We start from the raw sequence: 25,860 nt of genomic DNA on the forward strand, positions 1-25,860 counted from the left end.
GTCACAGTAGACATGGGGGAAGAGGCAATACATCAAAGATGGTTACTGTAACAGTCACAGTAGACATGGGGGAAGAGGCAATACATCAAAGATGGTTACTGTAACAGTCACAGTAGACATGGGGGAAGAGGCGATACATCAAATATGGTTACTGTAACAGTCACAGTAGACATGGGGGAAGAGGCAATACATCAAAGGTGGTTACTGTAACAGTCACAGTAGACATGGGAGAAGAGGCAATACATCAAATATGGTTACTGTAACAGTCACAGTAGACATGGGAGAAGAGGCAATACATCAAAGATGGTTACTGTAACAGTCACAGTAGACATGGGGGAAGAGGCAATACATCAAATATGGTTACTGTAACAGTCACAGTAGACATGGGGGAAGAGGCGATACATCAAATATGGTTACTGTAACAGTCACAGTAGACATGGGGGAAGAGGCAATACATCAAAGGTGGTTACTGTAACAGTCACAGTAGACATGGGGGAAGAGGCAATACATCAAAGGTGGTTACTGTAACAGTCACAGTAGACATGGGAGAAGAGGCAATACATCAAAGATGGTTACTGTAACAGTCACAGTAGACATGGGGGAAGAGGCAATACATCAAAGATGGTTACTGTAACAGTCACAGTAGACATGGGAGAAGAGGGGATACATCAAAGATGGTTACTGTAACAGTCACAGTAGACATGGGGGAAGAGGCAATACATCAAAGATGGTTACTGTAACAGTCACAGTAGACATGGGGGAAGAGGCGATACATCAAATATGGTTACTGTAACAGTCACAGTAGACATGGGGGAAGAGGCAATACATCAAAGGTGGTTACTGTAACAGTCACAGTAGACATGGGGGAAGAGGCAATACATCAAAGATGGTTACTGTAACAGTCACAGTAGACATGGGAGAAGAGGGGATACATCAAAGATGGTTACTGTAACAGTCACAGTAGACATGGGGGAAGAGGCAATACATCAAAGATGGTTACTGTAACAGTCACAGTAGACATGGGAGAAGAGGGGATACATCAAAGATGGTTACTGTAACAGTCACAGTAGACATGGGGGAAGAGGGGATACATCAAAGATGGTTACTGTAACAGTCACAGTAGACGTGGGGGAAGTAGACATCAAAGAAGGTTGATCTACTGTGCCACAGCTATGGAAAGTCTGACTCAAGCTGTTAAACAGTACTGAGTCTCAGTCAAAACCATCCTGTACAAAGTTCTCCATCTCCACTCTGCACTCTTAGAAAAAAATAGTTCCAAAAGGGTTCTTCGGCTGTACCCACAGGAGAACCCTTTGTGGTTCCATGTAGAACCCTCTGTGGAAAGGGTTCTTCAAAGGGTTCTCCTATGGGGCCAGCCGAAGAACCCTTTTAGGTTCTAGATAGCACTTTTGTTTTCAAAGAGTGTGACTGAGTTCGCCGCTGATCTCTTGGTGAATGCCATGATCTGAGGTCATATTAAAAGTTTTCCATTTCAGTAAGTACACATGATATGTGAGAGACAGAGAGGATCTTACAATCAGAATGAGGATTGGCATGTTTTAAAAACATAAAAATAAAATAAATTGTCATTAATCATGAAAATGCGATGGATGATCATGATGAATATAAACAATATCAACACAATACTGTACAAACAATGCATTTCTGAAAAAATATGTCAGCTGTAGCCTACACTTGACATGAAAACAATGTTCCTTTTACCTTTTACTCATCAATGTTCTACTTCTCATCTTGTACTAAATAAATAAAACAAAATTGTATTATAATGAACATAAAAATCACTAACATAATAAAAATCTCCATTAAAATACATACTTCTGGCAAAGAAATGTCAGCTGTACACTTGACATGAAAACGGTGTGCCCATTACTTACCAAGTTTTCTCTTCTCCTTGTGAATAATTTAATTTGAGTGGCTCACTTATTGAGATGAAATCTCTACGGGGACTTGAAAACGCATAAGATCTCTGACTGGCAGTGTTATTTGAAAAAGCAGCACAAAACCTTTCAGCTCTGTTAGTTTTTAATTTGTTCTGCTATTCCATTGCTCACCCTACTGTTTCCCCAGTTATATTTATTGCATTTTTCTATTTAATTACTTACTTAACACAGGGAAGATTCCAAAACTGTGAGCAACTGAGTCAATAAGTTCAATGAGAGTAATGAATCATGTAATTATTTCCATTTCTCCTCATGATGCTGGACACCATTTCAGTAGCAGAAGGAATGTGATAGTGTATTGGACTATTTTCAGTAATTGTGGATATCAAAGGGTAAAATATGCTCTGCTATCTTGTAACAGTGCTCTCTAATTTCCATTAATTAATATTTACATTTTTATTAGTGAAGGTATAAATTAATTCTCTCTATGAATAACAGGTTCTTCAGTCAGAATGTTATCCCTCAGTACAGATTTGCAGCTGTTCTCCCTCACGATCTGCAGCAGTATACAGTACTGTAGCAACACCATGCTCAGTAGCCCAGATGGAGAGGGGAGTGCTTGTCTGGTCTCCCCGTCTGCACAGGTCACTGTTGGGGGGACTGGGGGTCCGTGCGCGTGAGTGAAGCGGTGGGCGCAGAGGAGAGACCAGCAGTATGACCTGTCCTGCAACCCAGTGGCCTCAGACAGCCCTGTGGCTGGGAGGGGGGCTCAAAGCCCATGTTGAGGTTCAGCGCCCCACGGGCCTGGCACTAGTCCACTATGGGCTGTTCATACCTGTACAACGTCAGGGCACTCAACTGCTGTGGTACCTGAGAGAACAAAGGGAAAGGATAGGGGGATGGAAAGAGAGAGTAAGATAGAGAGGTATAAAAAATCGTTTTATCTTTTTTTATGTTCAACTTTTTATGTTAGGGTGCAAAGTGCAATAGGCTTGTGTACAGATAAATTGCATTAAAAATCTCATAATGAGAACAGTCCCAAAATGTAGTATAAGGTCCCAATTCAAACAGTCACAGATAAAGGGAAAACCACAAGGCAGATTCACTGAAACAATGTTAACGGTGTATTTGAGGGACAGGTGTGGTTTTATGTCAACATCCAATGAGACTGTCTGTGAGAGGAACAGTGTGCAGGTTGTGTCAGTTTTAATGTAGTTAACACCGCCAACACAGTGTTTCCTTGATCTGTTAGTCATTGACAATTGAAATTAATATCAGATTTTCTGGTAAACCTAAAAAAAATCTGATTATTGCATGCAATAATTGTGCTCTACTGCACAAAACACATGAATATCACTGAGCTCATTTGTGCAAGGTCATAACTGATTTATCTCAGTCTAAACACTAAAATGACAAATGTACTGTATGTACCACAGTGCAAAATACACTAACAGAAGCATGCAGGACCATCAATAGTAGTAGGGCACCCACTCAGCTAAACCAATCTGCAGTATACAGTGTGCAAGATTAAAGCCTTAAGCAAGAGTGCATACATACTTGCTTTTACTCTTTTAAATGGAGTCTTGACTCCATTAAGCAGGGGGCTCTTGTTAAATTGCAAGCACTTTGCTGATTCAAAGGCCTGTCTCACTTTTATGTACTACAGTTCTGTGAATTATGTTTAATTAAATCCGATCAAACCCTATAAATGTGGCATTAAATATTGAAACTAATATCACAATATTTAATTGATTCTGTTAGTAGTACACACACACACACACACACACACACACACACACACACACACACACACACACACACACACACACACACACACACACACACACACACACACACACAACATAACAGAAACAAAACTAAATGTGCTAATCATTTGAAGAGACTTTTGTAGCCTGCACTGCTTTATATTTGAGATTTTTCTTAACTTCTTGAGCTGGTCAACCTCGCAATGGCCCCAAAAACTGAATGAATTACATTTGTATAGCATTGATTATCACTTCCCCAGCTAAGCTCTTGAAACTATTTCTTTACACATCTGGATGTTTATTGAATGTAAATAGAATATAATCTTGATTGCAATACGATTTCCTCTCTAAATTGATGCACTATGGTGAGGGCTTGAGATCTCTGTTCCCAGAATTAGTTTCTGTGGATTAAGCCATACCTTCTTGAACGAGAAGTAAAATACCTAATATATGAACATACACTTTACAATGTTGTTGTGGAGACATTGTTGCTCATTTGATAACCGCCTGAATCAGTTTGCAAGCTTTTTCAGTCTTCAAGCTCCTGAACCTAGCTTGATCTTTGGGGAACTTAATATTCACAACCATGCCCAGAATGTTAATATATTCAGTGGCTGTATCTATGAAGGATTCACAACAAATTGTCAGCAGAATGACTCGTTTTAGGAAAAAGTTTCCTAATTAGTGTAATGGGAAGAGCAAAATGTCTGTGTGAAAGACTTTAAATTAGCTTATGGCCCTATAGTGTTGAGCAAATTGCCCCCTTTCTCTGTTAACAGGACAAGACAGGAAGGGGTCATAGCTTAAAACAGCTCTTTTAAAACAGGCCTGGTCTCCAGTCATTTTCAAATTGTGTAAATCCCAGTAGGTGAATTTGCCACGATTCTATTCTGGCAGGTCAGCAACTTGGATTTCCCAATAGTACTGTGAACGTTTAAGTGTTAATTAGACCTACATTTCAATGCATCTGGTCAATGTTCATGTTGCTTTGTGAGCATAATAGATACTGTACTCCACACTGTAACAGTTGAGAGGCAACTATCAGGGAAGAGCACCAAAGTGTGTGTGTGGGAGGTGGGGGGGCACAAGTCAACATACTTTGGCAACAAGGCCTTAAACTTTTTGCGATTAATCTAACTGATCAGAAATCCTAGATGTGTTCTGTGTCAAACTCTGTTTACAACCATAATGTGCTCGCACTATGCACTAATGCAGAAAAAAATGACAATGACATTTAGCTAAATGGGATTTAAGTTGTACCACTTGACTCCTGTCCTCAAACACAAAAACACTGGGACCTCAGCTCTAGGATCTATTCGAGAAACAATCAAGACAACACTGACCAGACAGACTTTTTTCTTTTACTTCGTAATGGATTGAGCGATTTGATGTAGTCTTATGAAAACATCCTCCATTGTGGTAGTCAGTTTGAAGATCTCCTTCCCTGAACCCCTTTCTGAAAATAGGATTAAATCCAGGTCTGAGTGATGAATATTTGAAAAATAAAAGGCTTTTTGGCTCGCCGGTGAGCGTGTGCGTCCAGGTTTAATCAGGTATATTGGGAAGGAGCTAGCTGTTATGGTGGGATCTTTTAAAGGCGTGACTCATAGGGCTAGCATAGCCTGGGCAGCAGCCAACACCATGCATTAAAGGTTAAACAGCGCAGACAGAGGAGTTTGCTTTAGGCCTCCTTGATGTCTTCCCTCAACAGAATGTGGCTGAAGAAGTCTTCTCTGATTCACATTATAACACAGCAAAAACATAAATAGCCCTAGATAGATGAACACCCTGTAAAACACTTCTCTCTATTAATAGCTATTTCTAAGCCTGAGCCTCTCCTTTACTCTATATCAATTTAAGGCATTTAAATTCAAATAATTTTTAAATTTTATTTGAGTGGGGTACCCCAAATATATCTCCTTACACTGACCACTAGGCTACTCTGGTCCGCTAGTACACTGACTAGTACATTCGTCAAGATATGTCCTATAGAGGAATACCTATGTGAGAATGCTGTTCATCGACTACAGCTCGGCATTCAACACCATAGTACCCTCCAAGCTCGTCATCAAGCTCGAGACCCTGGGTCTCTACCCCGCCCTGTGCAACTGGGTACTGGACTTCCTGACGGGCCACCCCCAGGTGGTGAGGGTAGGCAACAACATCTCCTCCCCGCTGATCCTCAACACTGGGGCCCCACGAGGGTGCGTTCTGAGCCCTCTCCTGTACTCCCTGTTCACCCACGACTGCGTGGCCACGCACGCCTCCAACTCAATCATCAAGTTTGCGGACGACACAACAGTGGTAGGCTTGATTACCAACAACGACGAGACGTCCTACAGGGAGGAGGTGAGGGCCCTCGGAGTGTGGTGTCAGGAAAATAACCTCACACTCAACGTCAACAAAACTAAGGAGATGATTGTGGACTTCAGGAAACAGCAGAGGGAACACCTCCCTATCCACATCGATGGAACAGTAGTGGAGAGGGTAGCAAGTTTTAAGTTCCTCGGCATACACATCACAGACAAACTGAATTGGTCCACTCACACAGACAGCATCGTGAAGAAGGTGCAGCAGCGCCTCTTCAACCTCAGGAGGCTGAAGAAATTTGGCTTGTCACCAAAAGCACTCACAAACTTCTACAGATGCACAATCGAGAGCATCCTGGCGGGCTGTATCACCCACCGCCTGGTACGGCAACTGCTCCACCCACAACCGTAAGGCTCTCCAGAGGGTAGTGAGGTCTGCACAACGCATCACTGGGGGCAAACTACCTGCCCTCCAGGACACCTACACCACCCGATGTTACAGGAAGGCCATAAAGATCATCAAGGACAACAATCACCCGAGCCACTGCCTGTTCACCCCGCTATCATCCAGAAGGCGAGGTCAGTACAGGTGCATCAAAGCTGGGACCGAGAGACTGAAAAACAGCTTCTATCTCAAGGCCATCAGACTGTTAAACAGCCACCACTAACATTGAGTGGCTGCTGCCAACACACTGACACTGACTCAACTCCAGCCACTTTAATAATGGAAATTTATGGGAAATTATGTAAATATATCACTAGCCACTTTAAACAATGCTACCTTATATAATGTTACTTACCCTACATTATTAATCTCATATGCATACGTATATACTGTACTCTATATCATCGACTGCATCCTTATGTAATACATGTATCACTAGCCACTTTAACTATGCCACTTTGTTTACATACCCATCTCATATGTATATACTGTACTCGACACCATCTACTGTATCTTGCCTATGCTGCTCTGTACCATCACTCATTCATATATCCTTATGTACATATTCTTTATCCCCTTACACTGTGTATAAGACAGTAGTTTTGGAATTGTTAGTTAGATTACTTGTTGGTTATTACTGCGTTGTCGGAACTAGAAGCACAAGCATTTCGCTACACTCGCATTAACATCTGCTAACCATGTGTATGTGACAAATAAAATTGGATTTGATTTGATTTGATTTATATGACCATAACAAACCATATCAAATAACTAAATCCAAGCACTGCAAATCACATACTGTAGGTAGGATATCGCAAGATTTGTTCACCAACATTCAAACATCTTGCAGAAAAGCTGAAAGAGGAAGATTAGGAGTTAATCATCATTATATAATATAAAATCCTAGTTCTGTAGCTTCATCAATGGACTTGTACAAAAACCTGAAGAAGGCCCCTTCTCTGTCACTCTCTCCCTTAGTCCCTTTTTGGAAAGACGGACAAACGTAAGTAAGAAGACGAGTGCTGAGGATACCAAAGAGAACAGGCTATAAACACTTAGGTCAATGTGCACCGCAATTAAATCAATTTTCCAAGCTATTAGGTTTGGATTGCTTATCAAAGCATTCACTCAAGTTTTTCCCCCTTTGCACTGTTCTGAATTGGGGTCAGGCTGAAAAAGAATGATTTCCCATTAGGATACAGACAGCTGCAGTGTGCCAGCACGGCCCAGCCTCAATCTCAGACTGCCGTGGGTAGCATGAGCCCACGTTGGCATATTAACAACATCCTCAGGCTGGGCCTTCTCCACGTCAGCTGGATAATTCACTCAGTGGTCTATGTGATCCAAACATAGAGCATAGACAGGCTGCTATCATCATCTCTGGTCATTACATGGGCCCTGAATGGCATGCTAATTAATGTCCCAAGGGCCTGTGCTTCCATAGATTGACTGCATAATGAAGTGAAGGTAGTCTAATTAGAAAGAAGATGATAAAGTTTGACTCAGCGTCGGACAGGGAAGACCACAGAAGTTGTAACTTCACTAACTATCACAGGATATCCTGTTTCAGCTAACAATTCAGATAATAGTTTGATAATAATCATTTAGGGCTTAATCCTATGAACAGAAACAAAACAATTTGCACAAATGGCATGCATGCATTGACATCAATGCATGATGTATGTTCAAGTCTAAGACACACACAAGTAAGTAAGCATTTAGCCTTTAATGTTAATCAATTTAGTATTTCAAAACTACTAATAAACATTCCATTTTACATAAACATGCATAACTAAATACTGTAGTTGCTTTTGTCTGACATCTACCCAGTTGTTAAACTGCCTTGCCATAAAAAAATTTGAAGCAAAGCCACATCAGTTCAGCAACTTCTCCATCGTAATACTGCAAGCTCTAAAGATTCAAGAAAAATCCTTTTTTTTTTTTTTTTTTGAAATTCACTATGTAATTACATTTTTATTTGAGAAGTGTTTTACGTACATAATCCTTCAGATGTAGGGATTTATCATCCCCTAACGCTGCTCATCCTATTTTCAGCTCATCACTGTTGTCAACGCATTGCTCAGATGATCTGGAGCTGACCGTCGATGCTACTCTGGTTCATTATGGGTACTTTCTGATGTCTGAAGCCAGGCAAGTCACTGAGCAGACGTATGCACAAACACCCTCACAAAGACACACTCTCAAGACATCTGGTGTCTTTGTATCAAATAGTCATGAAAATAGTCTCAATCTTCAAAACACTGATAAATATTTCATTAAGCAGGTCATGGCAGCTATCATTGTTATAGTTAAAAGGGTCCCAGTGAAATCATTCAAAAGGGTGTTCTGTGCGAATGAACTCTCTCTAATGCTGTTCACCGTATTTCCAGCTGACCAACGATGCTTATAGAACAGATGACTTTGCTTCATTGTGTGTGCTTTTCTGATGTCTGTCATCAATATGCATTGCATTCTGAAAGTATTCAGACCCCTTGACTTTTTCCACATTTTGTTTAATTACAGCCATGTTCTAAAATGTATGTTTTTTTTTCTTCCCCCTCATCAATTTACACACAATACCCCATAATGGCAACGTGAAAACAGCTTTTTAGAAACGTTTGCTAATTTATTACAAAATGTAAAACAGAAATACCTTATTTACATAAGTATACAGACCCTTTGCTGTGAAACTCGAAATTTAGGTGCATCCTGTTTCCATTGATCATCCTTGAGATGTTTCTACAACTTCATTGGAGTCCACCTGTGGTAAATTCATTTGATTGGACATGATTTGGAAAGGCACACACCTATCTATAATGTCCCACAGTTGACAGTGCATGTCAGAGCAAAAAACAAGCCATGAGGTCGAAGGAATTGTCTGTAGAGCTCTGAGACAGCATTTAAAGTCCCCAAGAACACAGTGGCCCCCATCATTCTTAAATTGAAGAAGTTTGGAACCATCAAGACTCTTCCTTGTGCTGGTAGCCCGGCCAAACTGAGAAATCGGGGGAGAAGGGCCTTGGTCAGGGAGGTGACCAAGAACCCAATGGTCACTCTGACAGAGCTCCAGAGTTCCTCTGTGAAGATGGGAGAACCTTCCAGAAGGACAACCATCTCTGCAGCACTCCACCAATCAGGCCTTTATGGTAGAGTCACCACCGATAAATCCATGATTATCGAAAACTTCAACAAGCATTTCTCAACGGCTGGCCATGCCTTCCGCCTGGCTACTCCAACCTCGGCCAACAGCTCCGCCCCCCGCAGCTACTCGCCCAAGCCTCTCCAGGTTCTCCTTTACCCAAATCCAGATAGCATATGTTCTGAAAGAGCTGCAAAACCTGGACCCGTACAAATCAGCTGGGCTTGACAATCTGGACCCTCTATTTCTGAAACTATCCGCCGCCATTGCCGCAACCCCTATTACCAGCCTGCTCAACCTCTCTTTCATATCGTCTGAGATCCCCAAGGACTGGAAAGCTGCCGCGGTCATCCCCTCTTCAAAAGGGGAGACACCCTGGACCCAAACTGTTACAGACCTATATCCATCCTGCCCTGCCTATCTAAGGTCTTCGAAAGCCAAGTCAACAAACAGGTCACTGACCATCTCGAATCCCACCGTACCTTCTCCGCTGTGCAATCTGGTTTCCGAGCCGGTCACGGGTGCACCTCAGCCACGCTCAAGGTACTAAACGATATCATAACCGCCATCGATAAAAGACAGTACTGTGCAGCCGTCTTCAACGACCTTGCCAAGGCTTTCGACTCGGTCAATCACCATATTCTTATCGGCAGACTCAGTAGCCTCGGTTTTTCGGATGACTGCCTTGCCTGGTTCACCAATTACTTTGCAGACAGAGTTCAGTGTGTCAAATCGGAGGGCATGCTCTCCGGTCCTCTGGAAGTCTCTATAGGGGTGCCACAGGGTTCAATCCTCGGGCCGACTCTTTTTTCTGTATATATCAATGATGTTGCTCTTGCTGCGGGCTATTCCCTGATCTACCTCTACGCAGACGACACCATTCTATATACTTCCGGCCCGTCCTTGGACACTGTGCTATCTAACCTCCAAACGAGCTTCAATGCCATACAACACTCCTTCCGTGGCCTCCAACTGCTCATAAACGCTAGTAAAACCAAATGCATGCTTTTCAACCGTTCGCTGCCTGCACCCGCACGCCTGACCAGCATCACCACCCTGGATGGTTCCAACCTTGAATATGTGGACATCTATAAGTACCTAGGTGTCTGGCTAGACTGTAAACTCTCCTTCCAGACTCATATCAAACATCTCCAATCGAAAATCAAATCAAGAGTCGGCTTTCTATTCCGCAACAAAGCCTCCTTCACTCACGCCGCCAAGCTTACCCTAGTAAAACTGACTATCCTACCGATCCTCGACTTCGGCGATGTCATCTACAAAATTGCTTCCAACACTCTACTCAGCAAACTGGATGCAGTTTATCACAGTGCCATCCGTTTTGTCACTAAAGCACCTTATACCACCCACCACTGCGACTTGTATGCTCTAGTCGGCTGGCCCTCGCTACATATTCGTCGCCAGACCCACTGGCTCCAGGTCATCTACAAGTCCATGCTAGGTAAAGCTCCGCCTTATCTCAGTTCACTGGTCACGATGGCAATACCCATCCGTTGCACGCGCTCCAGCAGGTGTATCTCACTGATCATCCCTAAAGCCAACACCTCATTTGGCCGCCTTTCGTTCCAGTTCTCTGCTGCCTGTGACTGGAACGAATTGCAAAAATCGCTGAAGTTTGAGACTTTTATCTCCCTCACCAACTTCAAACATCTGCTATCTGAGCAGCTAACCGATCGCTGCAGCTGTACATAGTCTATCGGCAAATAGCCCACCCATTTTTACCTACCTCATCCCCATACTGTTTTTATTTATTTACTTTTCTGCTCTTTTGCACACCAATATCTCTACCTGTACATGACCATCTGATCATTTATCACTCCAGTGTTAATCTGCAAAATTGTAATTATTCGCCTACCTCATGCCTTTTGCACACAATGTATATAGACTCCACTTTTTTTCTTCCTATTGTGTTATTGACTTGTTAATTGTTTACTCCATGTGTAACTCTGTGTTGTCTGCTCACACTGCTATGCTTTATCTTGGCCAGGTCGCAGTTGCAAATGAGAACTTGTTCTCAACTAGCCTACCTGGTTAAATAAAGGTGAAATAAATAAAAATAAAACATTTTTTAAAAAGAGTGTCCAGACGGAAACCACTCCTCAGTAAAAGGCACATGACAGCCCACTTGGAGTTTGACAAAAGGTACCTAAAGACTCTCAGACCATGAGAAACCAGATTCTCTGGTCTGATGAAAACAAGATTGAACTCTTTGGCCTGAATGCCAATCGTCACGTCTGGAGGAAACCTGGCACTAGCCCTACGGTGAAGCATGGTGGTGGCAGCATCATGCTGTGAGGATGTTTTTCAGCAGCAGGGACTGGGAGACTAGTCAGGATCAAGGGAAAGATGAACGGAGAGATCCTTGATAAAAACCTGCTCCAGAGCGCTCAGGACCTCAGACTGGGGCAAAGGTTCACCTTCCAACAGGACAACCACCCTAAGAACACAGCCAAGACAACGCCGGAGTGGCTTCGGGGACAAGTCTCTCAATGTCCATGAGTGGCCCAAAACTTCCAAATACATGTGTGCTAAGCTTGTAGCGTCATACCCAAGAGGTCTCGAGACCGTACATGTAATTGCTACCAAATGTGCTACAACATAGTACTGAGAAAGGGGTCTGAATACTTATGTAAATGTAATATTTCAGAACAAACATGACGCACCATGTGGACAATGATAACAGCAAAACATATACTCAGTAATGGAAAGTGAATGCCCATAGAAGGGTTCATACACATTTACCAGCCATTTGCAATTCCAACAAGCTATGACAAAAATAATTATATTTCCCCTCTAATTATTTTTCATGTCCAAACATAGGGCAGAAAGCCCTGCATGCTGTGCTTGCCCTACCCTCTCACTGTCTGAAATTGAGCACTAACAGTGTGAGAAATCACAGTGTGCCATTCAGAAATTATGCAAGAACATGCTGTTAATCTATTCTCGGCTTATTGCTGTAACAGCGTGAGCCAACCATTCCTGAGTTAAGTGTTAATATGATATTACAAAATGTTGAACGACATAAGTAAAATCCTTTGACATGAATATTAATGTTATCAATATTATGAATATCCTGAATAGATAACCTGTTTTACATTATTTGATACAGACCTCATTTCAAATACTATTTCAGGTATTTCAATTACTTTTCAATATATTTCAAAACAAGTATTCAGATAACCTTTATTTTTAAAAAACAAGTAGTTGAATGTTGGAATGTACTTGGAAATCAACTTAAGATTTGAAAATACACAAATACACTGACCCAGGTATCTGAAAATAGTATTTGAAATAAGTATTTGAAAGAAAATACATACTTTCAAATATAATTTGGTCGACTATTTGGTTTTTACAAATAACCATTCAAATGCTCAAATAAAGGTACTTCTTTTGGGCTGTGCATTTTTAAAAAAATATTTTAAAAATCCAGAGAAACTAATGTTACAATAGTACATGGTTAGGGAATAGCTTAGTTTTCCATTCTCCAGAAATTGTACTCCTTCTCCCTCTCTCACTAAGAAAGAGAGTAGGTTTCAATACTTTCGGAGGAAACAAGGGGTGAAGGTCTGTAGTGTATGCATGGAGAAAAACCAGCTGAATGCACATTAGTGTGCCAGGAACAGACCATTTCATTTCCTAATGTATTTCTATGGTTTATCAGGCTGGCTGTCTCTAGATGGGATATCAAGCTAATGTTGCAAATCAGAGATACTTTAGTAAGTGCAAAATGATAAGTAAATAACCAGTAGAAACATTAACTTCTAAGGAATAATATTAATGCAATCCCCTCTGTTCTGGCTGAAAGAGCACTGGTTGTGGTTGACTATGATTTCTACTTGTTCAAATAAATGAGGGAATATCTCTCCTATGATAGAAGCTTCTCTAATACGGTATACAGATATAACCTGGATCTGCAGCTCGTCAGATGCACTGTCAATAATCACCCTTTGGATAAACCTTAGAAAGGCTCTATGGTTGGTCAGTAGGCAAGGTCATGAACTTGTCAGTGTCTAAACACATGGGTCAGAATATCTTGAGGAAATCCACATGAACATCACTGTCCTCTGAGACAAGAAAGGCTGTTGATTGAAAAGAGAGAAAGGTGAACAGATAAGATTAACTACAAGCCATTGAGAGCTAGAAATGATTTTGAAAACAGTGGTGCCCACACATGCCTTCTTTAGAAAATAAGCCATTTCAGCTGCAGAGGATAAGGAATGACTCTCTGGGTGAGTCACCATCACTAAACATATAGCTACAATACCAGTACTCTCACAGTGTGACAGGCTCAGGCTCATCACATATTATTTACAGAGCAAAGGGGTAAGAAAGCTAAACTCCAATGCTCTGATGAATCTAGCATAAGGCATGCACAAACAAAACAATGGAATGAACAGTTTAAAGAGATTCTCCGGTACTCTTGTATACTTTTTAGCCAGTAGATCTAAAAGTAGCACTCACGAGCCAAAAGTGGTCCCCAACAATTGCGTACTATGTCACATATGTGCAGACATATGGGCAACAACAGGGTAATAAAATTAGAATCCTACATCTGCAAAGTATTTATAATCACTGCAAACGTGTTTAACAGATCAAATAAAACTGGCTTTTTCAAGAGGGCACAAACACATTGCTTTTTCAATTTCGGTGGATTCAAGCCTGCTCAAGGTACAATGACTCTAGTCAATAACTCTCTTGTAGAGTACATTCTCTAGCCATCCTACCACTATGTTGAGAGAATAGAAAAAATAAAAAATAAAATCATTTGTTGCTGCATTTTTAAAAAAAAAATTCACCTGCCCTGCAGTAGAGATACATTTAGAAGAACGGCTGGTTTGGGCCATTTCCATGGATCAGTTTGGGCCATTTACATGGATCAGTTTGGGCCATTTCCATGGATCAGTTTGGGACATTTCCATGGATCAGTTTGGGCCATTTCCATGGATCAGTGGATATTCTGTAATCTAAAATGAATCTCCCAAAGCAGTTACAGTACCTTCAGAAAGTATCCATACCCTTTGATTTATTCCACATTTTGTTGTGTTAAAGCATGAATTTAAAATGGATTCAAATAGATTTTTATACATACAATACCCCATAATGACAAAGTGTAAACATGTTTTTAGAAATCTTAGCAAATGTGTTCCAAATTAAATGCAGAAATATTGAATTTACATAAGTAATCACACCCCTGGGTAAATACATGTTAGAATGACCTTTGACAGTGATTACAGCTGTGAGTCTTTCTGAGCAAGTCTCTAAGAGTTTTGCACACTATTTGTTTTTCAAATTCTTCAGGCTCTGTTAAGTTGGTTGTTGATCATTGCTAGACAGACATTTTCAAGTCTTGACATAGATTATCAAGCCAATTTAAGTCAAGACTGTAACTAAGGCCACTCAGGAACATTCCATGTAATATTGGTAAGAAACTCCAGTCTATATTTGGCCTTGTGTTTTAGGTTATTTTCCTGCTGAAAGGTGAATTTGTCTCCCAGTGTTTGTTGGAAAGCAGACTGAACCAGGTGTTCCTTTAGGATTTTGCCTGTGCTTAGCTCTATTCCATGTATTTTTATCCCAAAACATTCCCTAGCCCTTGCCGATGAGAACTATACCCATAACATAAGGCCACCACCATACTTGAAAATATGAAGTGTGGTACTCAGTGATGTGTTGTGTTGGATAAGCCCCAAAAACTTTGTATTCAAGACATAAAGTTCATTTCTTTGCCACCGTTTTTGCAGTTTTACTTTAGTGCCTTATTGCAAACAGAATGCATGTTTTGGAATATTTATATTCCTCCTTTTCACAATTAGGTCACTACAATGTTGTTGATCCAGCCATAGTTTTCTCCTATCACAGCCATTAAAACTCTGTCACCATTGGCCTCAAGGTGAAATCCCTGAGCGGTTTCCTTCCTCTCTGGCAACTTAGTTAGGAAGGACGCCTGCATCTTTGTAGTGACTGGGTGCATTGATACACCATCCAAACTGTAATTAATAACTTCACCATGATCAAAGGGATACACATTGTCTGCTTTATTTTATTTTTACCGACCTACCAATCGGTGCCCTTCTTTACTAAGCATTGGAAAACCTCTCTGATCTCTGTTGTTGAATCTGTGTTTGAAATTCACTCCTCGACTGAGGGACATTACAGATAATTGTATGTGTGGGATACAGAGATGAGGTAGTCATTCAAAGATCATGTTAAACACTACTATTGTCCATGCAACTTATATGACTTGTTAAGCACATTTTTACTCCTGAACTTATTTAGGCTTGCTTTTACAAAGGGGTTGAATACTTATTGACTCTTATTGACTTCATTTTGTAATTAATTTGCAAAAACATAATTCCACTTTGACATTATGGGGTATTATGTGTAGGCCAGGGACACAAAATCTCAATGAAATACATTTTAAATGCAGGCTGTAACACAACAAAATGTGGAAAAAGTTAAGGGGTGTTAATACTTTTTGAAGGCACGATATAAGAACAAATGGACAAATCTCTGATGCATTGAAGTTATCAACAAGGACAAGACAGGGATGCCCTCTGTCCAGTTATTTATTTTCTCTAACTACGGAACCTGTAGCATAAATAATTAGAACTCATGGCTCAATTCGGGGAATAGAAATTGGTGGAGAACAACATGTGATATCATTGTATGCACATTACAAGTGGCTATGCTAAACATAAAAGTGATCCTTGTTCTGTCCGAACAAGGAGAGGGACCGACTTCGGCGGAAGTCGTGACATAAGGTTTGCATCATTCACAACTTAAGTTGCCAAATAACTCTACATTTAGTGCATAGGACTTGTTTCAAAGGATCACTTTTATGGATCAGTTTGGGCCATTTCCATGGATCAGTGGATATTCTGTAATCTAAAATGAATCTCCCAAAGCAGTTACAGTGCCTTCAGAAAGTATCCATACCCTTTGATCACCGGCCTTCTAGCCACCGCCGATCCACTTTTCATTTTCCATTTGTTTTGTCTTAGTCTTACACACCTGGTTTCACTCACCTAATTACCTGTTTATTATTTAACCCTCTGTTCCCCATGTTTGTTTGTGAGTGATTGTTCTTTGTAGATCAGTCTGTTATTGTGGGCTCGTATATTTGCCTTGTATTTTTAGTAAAGTACGTTGATTACTCATTTCTGCTGTCCTGCGCCTGACTCTCCAGCTACACACAGGACCCCATTCCAGAATCACTCACCAACCCAATGGAGTCAGCAGGAGCAGACACCCTCCCTGTGGCAGTAGAGGAGCACGTCCAGCAGCACGCGACCATGTTGCAACGTCTGGGCACCACCATGGATCGCGTGCTGCAGACAATGGATCGTTGGGAGAGAAGAGGAGGATTTCCAGCGCCTCCACCAGCCCCACTACCACCGACCCCACTGTCCACCTCTCCTTCACCCGGTCCCAGTGGGATTCGGTTCGCGCTCCCGAGGGAGTATGATGGGACGGCTGCCGGATGCCAGGGGTTCCTACTACAGCTGGAGCTCTACCTGGCGACCGTCCACCCGGCTCCTTCGGGACGTGAGAGCGTGTCCGCCCTCGTCTCCCGCCTCTCAGGCAAAGCCCTGGAGTGGGCCAACGCCGTAGGGAGTGAGGGAAACGCGGCGTTGGACCATTACACAGAGTTCACCCGCCGCTCATTTCTGCGGTCCTGTGCCTGACTCTCTACACCAGCTACACACAGGATCCCATTACACCTTAGAATTTCTTAGAAATCAAAACATACAGTATATGGGCTGCATGATGCGACTAATAGGCTATTGATGATTTGAGAAAGTCGAGAAAAAAGCTTGTACTCTATTCCTTGCCTCAGGTTGCACAGCTGTTCTCTTAAGTGATCATATTTTTACCCATCAGACTATTCTCAATTTAATCTTGTCTTCACCAATATGTATAATTTGTTTAGATTTATAATGGCACATTATTAAATGTGCAGGAACAGGGGAAAGATAAAAAAGACATGTCAGTCCATATGCACTCGATTAGCAAATGGAATCCGCAAGCTTTTCTACAGGTCCTATTTTCAATGATGCCTAGGCTAGGCTACTTCATTTTTATAGCCAAGCTGTGCTTACTTAATATGAGTGGCTGAGAAAATAAAGATAAGAATAGTTATTTCACTCCACACATCAACCACTGTTTGAGAAGTATGCTCCTGCTGCGCGACAGGTGATATTCATCCTAAACTCTGCATGTCATGGGCTCTCCAACCCTGTTCCTTCAGCTACCCAGTGCTTCATTTGGGAAACCAAACAAACAAAACATGCGTTTTCATACGCTAATCTGTTTCACCTGTCTTGTGCTTGTCTCCACCCCCACCAGGTGTCTCCCATTTTCCCCCATTATCCCCTGTGTATTTACAGTGGGGAGAACAAGTATTTGATACACTGCCGATTTTGCAGGTTTTCCTACTTACAAAGCATGTAGAGGTCTATAATTTGGTATCATAGGTACACTTCAATTGTGAGAGACAGAATCTAAAACAAAAATTCAGAAAACCACATTGTATGATTTTTAAGTAATTAATTTGCATTTTGTAATTTAATTTGCAGTATTTGACACATCAGAAAAGCAGAACTTAATATTTGGTACAGAAACCTGTGTTTGCAATTACAGAGATCATACGTTTCCTGTAGTTCTTGACCAGGTTTGCACATACTGCAGCAGGGATTTTGGCCCACTCCTCCATACAGACCTTCTCCAGATCCTTCAGGTTTTGGGGCTGTCGCTGGGCAATACGGACTTTCAGCTCCCTCCAAAGATTTTCTATTGGGTTCAGGTCTGGAGAATGGCTAGGCCACTCCAGGGCCTTGAGATGCTTCTTACGGAGCCACTCCTTAGTTGCCCTGTCTGTGTGTTTCGGGTCATTGTCATGCTGGAAGACCCAGCCATGACCCATCTTCAATGCTCTTACTGAGGGAAGGAGGTTGTTGGCCAAGATCTCGCGATAAATGGCCCCATCCATCCTCCCCTCAATACGGTGCAGTCGTCCTGTCCCCTTTGCAGAAAAGCATCCCCAAAGAATTATGTTTCCACCTCCATGCTTCACGGTTGGGATGGTGTTCTTGGGGTTGTACTCATCCATCTTCTTCCTCCAAACACGGTGAATGGGGTTTAGACCAAAAAGCTCTATTTTTGTCTCACCAGACCACATGACCTTCTCCCATTCCTCCTCTGGATCATCCAGATGGTCATTGGCAAACTTCAGATGGCCTGGACATGGGCTGGCTTGAGCAGGCGGACCTTGCGTGCGCTGCAGGATTTTAATCCATGACAGTGTAGTGTGTTACGAATCGTTTTCTTTGAGACTGTGGTCCCAGCTCTCTTCAGGTCATTGACCAGGTCCTGCCGTGTAGTTCTGAGCTGATCCCTCACCTTCCTCATGATCATTGATGCCCCACGAGGTGAGATCTTGCATGGAGCCCCAGACCGAGGGTGATTGACCGTCATCTTGAAGTTCTTCCATTTTCGAACAGTTTTTGCCTTCTCACCAAGCTGCTTGCCTATTGTCCTGTTGCCCATCCCAGCCTTGTGCAGGTCTACGATTTTATCCCTGATGTCCTTACACAGCTCTCTGGTCTTGGCCATTGTGTAGAGGTTGGAGTCTGTTTTATTGAGTGTGTGGACAGGTGTCTTTTATACAGGTAACGAGTTCAAACAGGTGCAGTTAATACAGGTAATGAGTGGAGAACAGGAGGGATTCTTAAAGAAAAACTAACAGGTCTGTGAGAGCTGGAATTCTTACTGGTTGGTAGGTGATCAAATACTTATGTCATGCAATAAAATGCAAATGAATTACTTAAAAATCATACAATGTGATTTTATGGATTTTTGTTTTAGATTCTGTCTCTCACAGTTGAAGTGTACCTATGATAGAAATTACAGACCTCTACATGCTTTGTAAGTAGGAAAACCTGCAAAATCGGCAGTAAAAAATTCCCACTGTATATCTGTATTTTCTGTTTGTCTGTTACCAGTTCCTCTTGTATTGTCAGGTCATACCAGCGTTTCCCGTTTTTTCTTGTTCTCAAGTTTTTCTAGTCTTCCTGGTTCTGACCTTTCTGCTTGTCCTGATCCTGCCTGCCTGACTCTGAACTGGTTTACAAACCTCTGCCCGCCCTCGATCTGCCATTTGCCTGCCTCCGATGTTTTAATAAATGATCTGCGAATCGTACTAGCCGCCTCCTGTGTCTGCATCTGGGTCTTATCCTGAGTCGTGACAATGCGTTTGGGTGTTTTGAATGAACCATCACCTTAGAAAGCGCTGTCCATTTTGTTGTGTTTGGCTTTTAAACAACATCAACAAAGACCATGTTTTACACTCAGTTTCAATCTGCTGTTGAACTTCTTTCTTCAAATTGATCATCACAGTGAGGTGAGTTTTAAAACCATGATGGTTTTTTAAAACCTGAATGGCACAAATACACAATTCCTGTCTCAATAGTCTCAAGGCTTCTTCTTTAACCTGTCTCCTCCCCTTCATCTACACTGATTGAAGTGGATATAACAAGTGACATCAATAAGGGAGCATAGCTTTCACCTGTATTCGTAACACCCTCAATATCATCAGCTTAACATGTGTATGTGACAAATAGAATTTAGATTTGTACTTAATGTTTTGTACACAGTGTATGTGTATTGAAATGCGAAGCGACTATGTCTTTTATGTGTTGATGGGGGGGTATGTATCAGGTAGGGTGGTTGTGTTGTTTCTGTTTATTTGCTTTTTCATTTTGCTTTGTTGTTTAAATTTATATTTAAAAACTGTATATATATTAAAAGAACAACAAGAAACTGTAAGCAACATAACTGTAAAGAACGAAGAATACAATATTTTATTTCAACAGAGAGTTGGGAGAAAAGTTTGTGTGTTGAAGAAATCCCTCTTTCATCTTGTTGTGATGTATTGTCAGCTCCTCCACACTACCAGGCCTTTCACCACGCTTCAGTTTCCATGGTGATAACAGTACAGGACTATAAATCTTACTCTGAGGCTGTAGAAAATTGTATGTGTGACAGGGGATGAGGGTTAGATGGGCTTCTAACATTCTCTTAAATTATCCTCAGGTTCTGGACACAGATGAACTGAGCTTCACCTAAAAGATTGAGAAAGGATGATAGTTATTTAGGAGAAAACTGCAATAAATTGCTATGTAAAACATGCTACTGGTTCACATTGTAGGGTTTCATTCATTCTGTCATCATCTCTTTCTCTGTTATTTCACATAGAATATATTTTCCAGCAGAGACCACGTGTGAAAATGAACCTCTCAGTCAGATCAGATTTGGTTGATCCTGAGGCAACTTATTTGTGCTTGTTTCTTGGAGCAAGAGCAGGAGGCCAAACAACTGTGTAAGTGCTATGAGACAGGCCCTGGACTTGAGCACACTCTTTCAATATTGATGTGGCTGAAAATGTGAGCAGACAGGAGATGAGGCAGCCAGCTGTTGGCCTGATAAAATGTTACCATAGAAGAATGGTCTGACACTGATATAAGGAGGCTCCCACTGACAACAGGCTACATCAGCAGTGACGGCTGTTGAAATTACTTTTCCAGCCAGGATACTGTGGAAGCTCACTTTAAGCAGTATAAGGACAACACCCAGATAACTTGCTACAAACCAGTAATAACACTGTTCTCAGAAACAGAACAAGGTTTTGACATTTTTGTCTGTTTGAAGAACTGTGGTTTCAGTGTTGCTTCAAACATCTGACAAATCAGTATTCTGGCATGAATACTATGCTAGATGAAGGCACAGCCAGCAGGTTGTCAACAGGTAGATAGATCATCACACAGCTCAGTGTTGGTGCACTGCTGATCTCTCATATAACTGAATCTATCCCCACAGGCCTGCCATTATACAAATCTGATGTGAAGATGTGGGCCTTTCTCCTTAGCCTGGTCTCATAGACATAACATAGTAAAAGTAAAAGCCACCAGTAAATCAGATGACAAAGGGAGGAGAGTAATAGAGAAGAGAAGGGAACAGATCGAGCTTTATAGCTAGAACCTGGAAATCATCTTCAAAGAGATCCCTTTGAACATGCTGATTCAGGACCTGTGTATTATGGTGTGTCAGTACTTGTGAGGCTCAGGCTGCTGACTGGCGTTTGGATGAAACACGGCTCTACAGCTGTTCTTTCAGCCATGCAGGATTGGGGGCACTAAATGTAATTGATTACAAGGTTGAATGGATCCATTTTTGCCACAGTTTGATTATCCAACAGGGCTTTCAGAAATAAATAACACAAGCAGATTAGGGATTGACCATTAATCTCCTCTCCTCAAATCAACATTTTCTCTATCACACCCACACACACAGAAGCCCCCATCATTATCCTAGTCTATATAGACAGAGAAATATCACAACATTATACTGACATTTCAAAAAGGTTAGGAAGACCTATCCCTGACTGGCATAGTTACTGGTTGTTAGTGTTGTGTACATACTCTAGCGAGGCAGAAAGGATTTGAATGGGTCTATTGAAGAGAACACTACAATTGAACATGTGATAAGGACTGAAGATCCATTTCATCATAGCTAAGCGACCCCCCACCCCAAGCGAACCCCCACCCCCCCACCCCACACACACACACATTAGTATTCTGATGCAGCCATCCCCAAGCAGTAGCCGGTGCCAGACACTTAATTTGTCATTTATTGCTGCATGACAAATGAAGTAATTGAACTTCTTGCCCACGGAACATCTCTGCCAGCCTGGTGAACTTTTTCCTCATTGTGGCTGAGACAGTGATGAGACAACCTCTGTGAAGAATCAGACCCCGTTGAGGACAAATGTACAATGTCATCAAAATAACTAGCCAATGCAATACAAGTAAATTCAAGCGAATGAAATTGAGCCCAAACAACTAAAAGATTCCTAAACAACACATTGCTGGTTTGTATTCCTTGCAGTCTTGTTTGAGAGCAACAGTGACATGGGGGTCCAAGTATCAAATATCAGTGCAAGTGCACATTTTGAACTGCAAGTACAAAAACAAGAAAAAACTAATTTAGCATCAGGACACCTTTCTTACCCTTTTATGTCAGGCTCTCTGAAACACAATCGAATAACAAAAAGCACAATGTTTGTTCAGCTTTCAGCCAATTTGAACACGCTGCTTGTCTCACACATAGTATTAATGAGCCACGGTGTAAGCCATGAACTTAACATCTCCCCAGAGCCAGCTACCAGCCCCCGTTTGTAGATCTGCACTCTGGGTCCTGTCTGCTGATTCACAAGGAGAGCAGGAGCAAGAGAAGGAGGAAGGTTAAAGAGAGAGGGAGGAAGGTTAAAAAGAGAGAGAGAGAGAGAGAGAGAGAGAGAGAGAGAGAGAGAGAGAGAGAGAGAGAGAGAGAGAGAGAGAGAGAGAGAGAGAGAGAGAGAGAGGGAGAGAGAGAGAGAGAGGGAGGTAGCTATAACTCAGTCTCTCCTGAGGAAGTTACAGTCGTACCCAGGCAGGTGGTCAATTTTAAGGCTAGTCTCAACTCAGTCAGCTGGTTTCATTAGGTGCCAGTGTCTAGGCCAGCCATTAAATCATGACACTAACTCCAATATTTAGCTCCCAATCTTTCCTTCATACTATGTACTGTAGGCTTCAGATTTAGTAGCTCAGAATTCTGTATTGGGTATATAATGGGTGCTAGCTGATGTGTATTCAGTAATGCATACTCATAATTATGTAATAACAGAACAGGCCTACAACATTCTGTGAGAACTTGCGCTTTATCAACTTAAGTTTAGATGGTTTAATTCAACTGTAGACAACCTCACCTCTCCCACTTCAGTTTCTTTTGATCAAAAGAACAGAGAATGAGGTTGCCATGAGCACCTGTCTGAGTGTGATGAAATCAATTGAACCTACGGGGGCAGCATACCCAAAAAGTCAAAAGTCCCTCCATGAATCAGCCTCATGGTATCTGACAACATTTTGAGTGACATCTTGTGTCTCGCTTCTCCCAAAGCAATTCTGTGTAAGCTTCAAGGCTACACCCTGTCTCATGAGCCATTACCCAACCTCTCGCCGTGGGCACTACTAATTTGGCATGTCCAGACAACCTTGACATCAATCATTGGAGAACGACCAATTAGCCTTTTAGCCTTGGCTCTCACAGGGCCCCATTACGTCTCTGTGGTGGCACACTCTGCCAATCTGCAACAATACATTTCAATCAAATAGTTTTTACGAATATCAAAACAATTTATGTTCAAGAATTGACCTTCAACTGTGAATGAAACCAGACTTAATGTCAAGATGACTCAATTTCACACACGCACTAATGCACACATGCACGCACACATACACAAACCAGCTTGTCTCTCACTCATCTCATTCTTGATCATTAGTACACAGATGGTCGCACTGTATTTCATTATGTCTGTTTATTTGGGTGCAAATGTATTTATTTTAACAACTTAACTTCTTCCTTAACTCTTATGTTAACTCTCACTGGATAGTCTACCAGTCTCTTGCTAACCATGCCCTCCATACTTCCTGGATGCTGGTCTTCAATCCCCCAGAAAGAGATAGGGATTGACTGAGATCCAGAAGAATTGCCAGAAACAGGCCAGTTCAATAATGTCCAACAAGCATACGGAGAGAGATCGATACAAAATTCTGATCTCCAATTGATTAAATGCATCTGTTCTCTGCTCCAAGGATAATCTCACCCGCTGATTTATTTGTGCGGAGAATGTTTTACAGAAGATGCAATATTGATCTCTCTCCCTTTCCTCCCTATCCACCTCCATCCATTCTCACAGTGGCTGGAGGACAGGCAGTCCAGTTCTGATCTTTTATTCACTAATATGTCTTCTGACCAATCAGCTCTGAATAATATCTGATGTGAAAAGATCTGATGTGACTGGTCAAAAGACCAATTAGTGGAAAAAACGATCAGAATTGGTCAGCCCTTGTGTCATTACAAAATGTAATGTCACAACAAAACTAAATGGAGCACATGACAACGACATGGATGGAGCGCAGAAGAGCAATAAAGTCACATGAGGTCCCTGAGCTCCACAAAAAGCTGAAGATGTCAGGACCACTGATGTACAAAACCTTATCAAAGTAAATTATAATGAAAATGAGTGACAACAGGTTTACTGGTACCCATAATTAAAGTTCTGGATCTGATTCTGATTCTTCCTTACAAAAAGAGTTGGGAATATAACATTTTCCATTGCCAAAATTGATGTATATTGATGTACTATAAGCTGTAAGAAGCTGTGACTGTGAGGTTAAATGAGGTAAAAATGCTAGACAACGACACGCACCTGTAAACGGCAGGTAGCCTAGTGGTTAGAGCGGTTGCAAAAGGTTGCTGGATTGAATCCTCGAGTTGACAAGGTACAAATCTGTCATTCTGCCCCTGAACAAGGCAGTTAACCCCACTGTTCCCAGGTAGGCTGTCATTGTAAATTAGAATTTGTTCTTAACTGACTTGCCTGGTTAAATTAACAATGGGTCCATCATTATCAGTCAAATAGATTTCCTTTCAAGAAAAGTGATCAGTATCTAGGACTGGGTCATGACATCTCCATTCAGATTAAAATATTCATCTGAATAATGGTATCATGCACTAGTAATTGAGTACTGTTGAGGAATATTCGGAGGATGCTGTCTACCTGTGTCTGATTCAGCCATACTCTAACCACATTTCTTTAAATCGAATCAACGTCTACAATACAGAAACACTTTCCTTGATTTCAAAGTGATACTTGAGACAGAAAAAGACCAGCGGTGCCAAAGAGGACAGAGAAATTCTGGTGTTTTCTCTGTCATGAAATCTCCCTCCGTACTGAATGACTCCCCAATCCTTGAGATAGCATCTTGAAAACATGAACTGCCAGCGTTTACATTACAAAGTCAGGGGGAGGGCAAAAGTAGAATGTGGAGACAAGAAAGTAGGGCTATTGGGACTTGAAATGTTTCCACCTGGAAATGGAATGTGCCCAACATGTCATTAAAATCTTAATTGTCTCATATTAATAGGACATTTCTCCTGTGTTTATACTCACTCTGCATAGTAATGTTTGGCATATAAGATATCCTATTACATTTCCAGCCGCTCTGGCTGCCCCTTGAGGAGAGAGGACAAGGGATAACAGAGATGAGGAAAACCCTCTGCTCTTTTCATCTATTCGTTATTCTAGCCAGCAGAGCCCCTAACTAAGTCCTCCATTTAGTGTTCCCATACCACATTCTCATATGAAAGCTAGATAGTGAGGACGTCCTCCAGACTAGAAGCTATT

At 41.6% G+C, this 25,860-nt stretch overlaps 1 protein-coding gene across 2 annotated transcripts in view; it reads right to left on the reverse strand.

The window, feature by feature from the left end:
- Positions 1 to 522: 522 nt before the first annotated feature.
- LOC118357924 (leucine-rich repeat transmembrane neuronal protein 4-like) overlaps positions 523 to 25,860 on the reverse strand; it is a 34,996-nt gene continuing 9,658 nt past the window's right edge. Inside the window, exon 3 of one of the 2 annotated variants that reach the window (XM_035735228.2) lies at positions 523 to 2,771. The gene's annotated coding sequence lies outside the window, so the exon portion shown is untranslated. Of the gene's footprint in view, positions 2,772 to 20,598; positions 20,699 to 25,860 lie in introns of those variants that run through there. The other variant, XM_035735229.2, reaches the window with a different exon arrangement.

The sequence above is a fragment of the Oncorhynchus keta genome, chromosome 25 (genome assembly GCF_023373465.1).
Source record: "Oncorhynchus keta strain PuntledgeMale-10-30-2019 chromosome 25, Oket_V2, whole genome shotgun sequence".
NCBI classification, from domain to species: domain Eukaryota; kingdom Metazoa; phylum Chordata; class Actinopteri; order Salmoniformes; family Salmonidae; genus Oncorhynchus; species Oncorhynchus keta.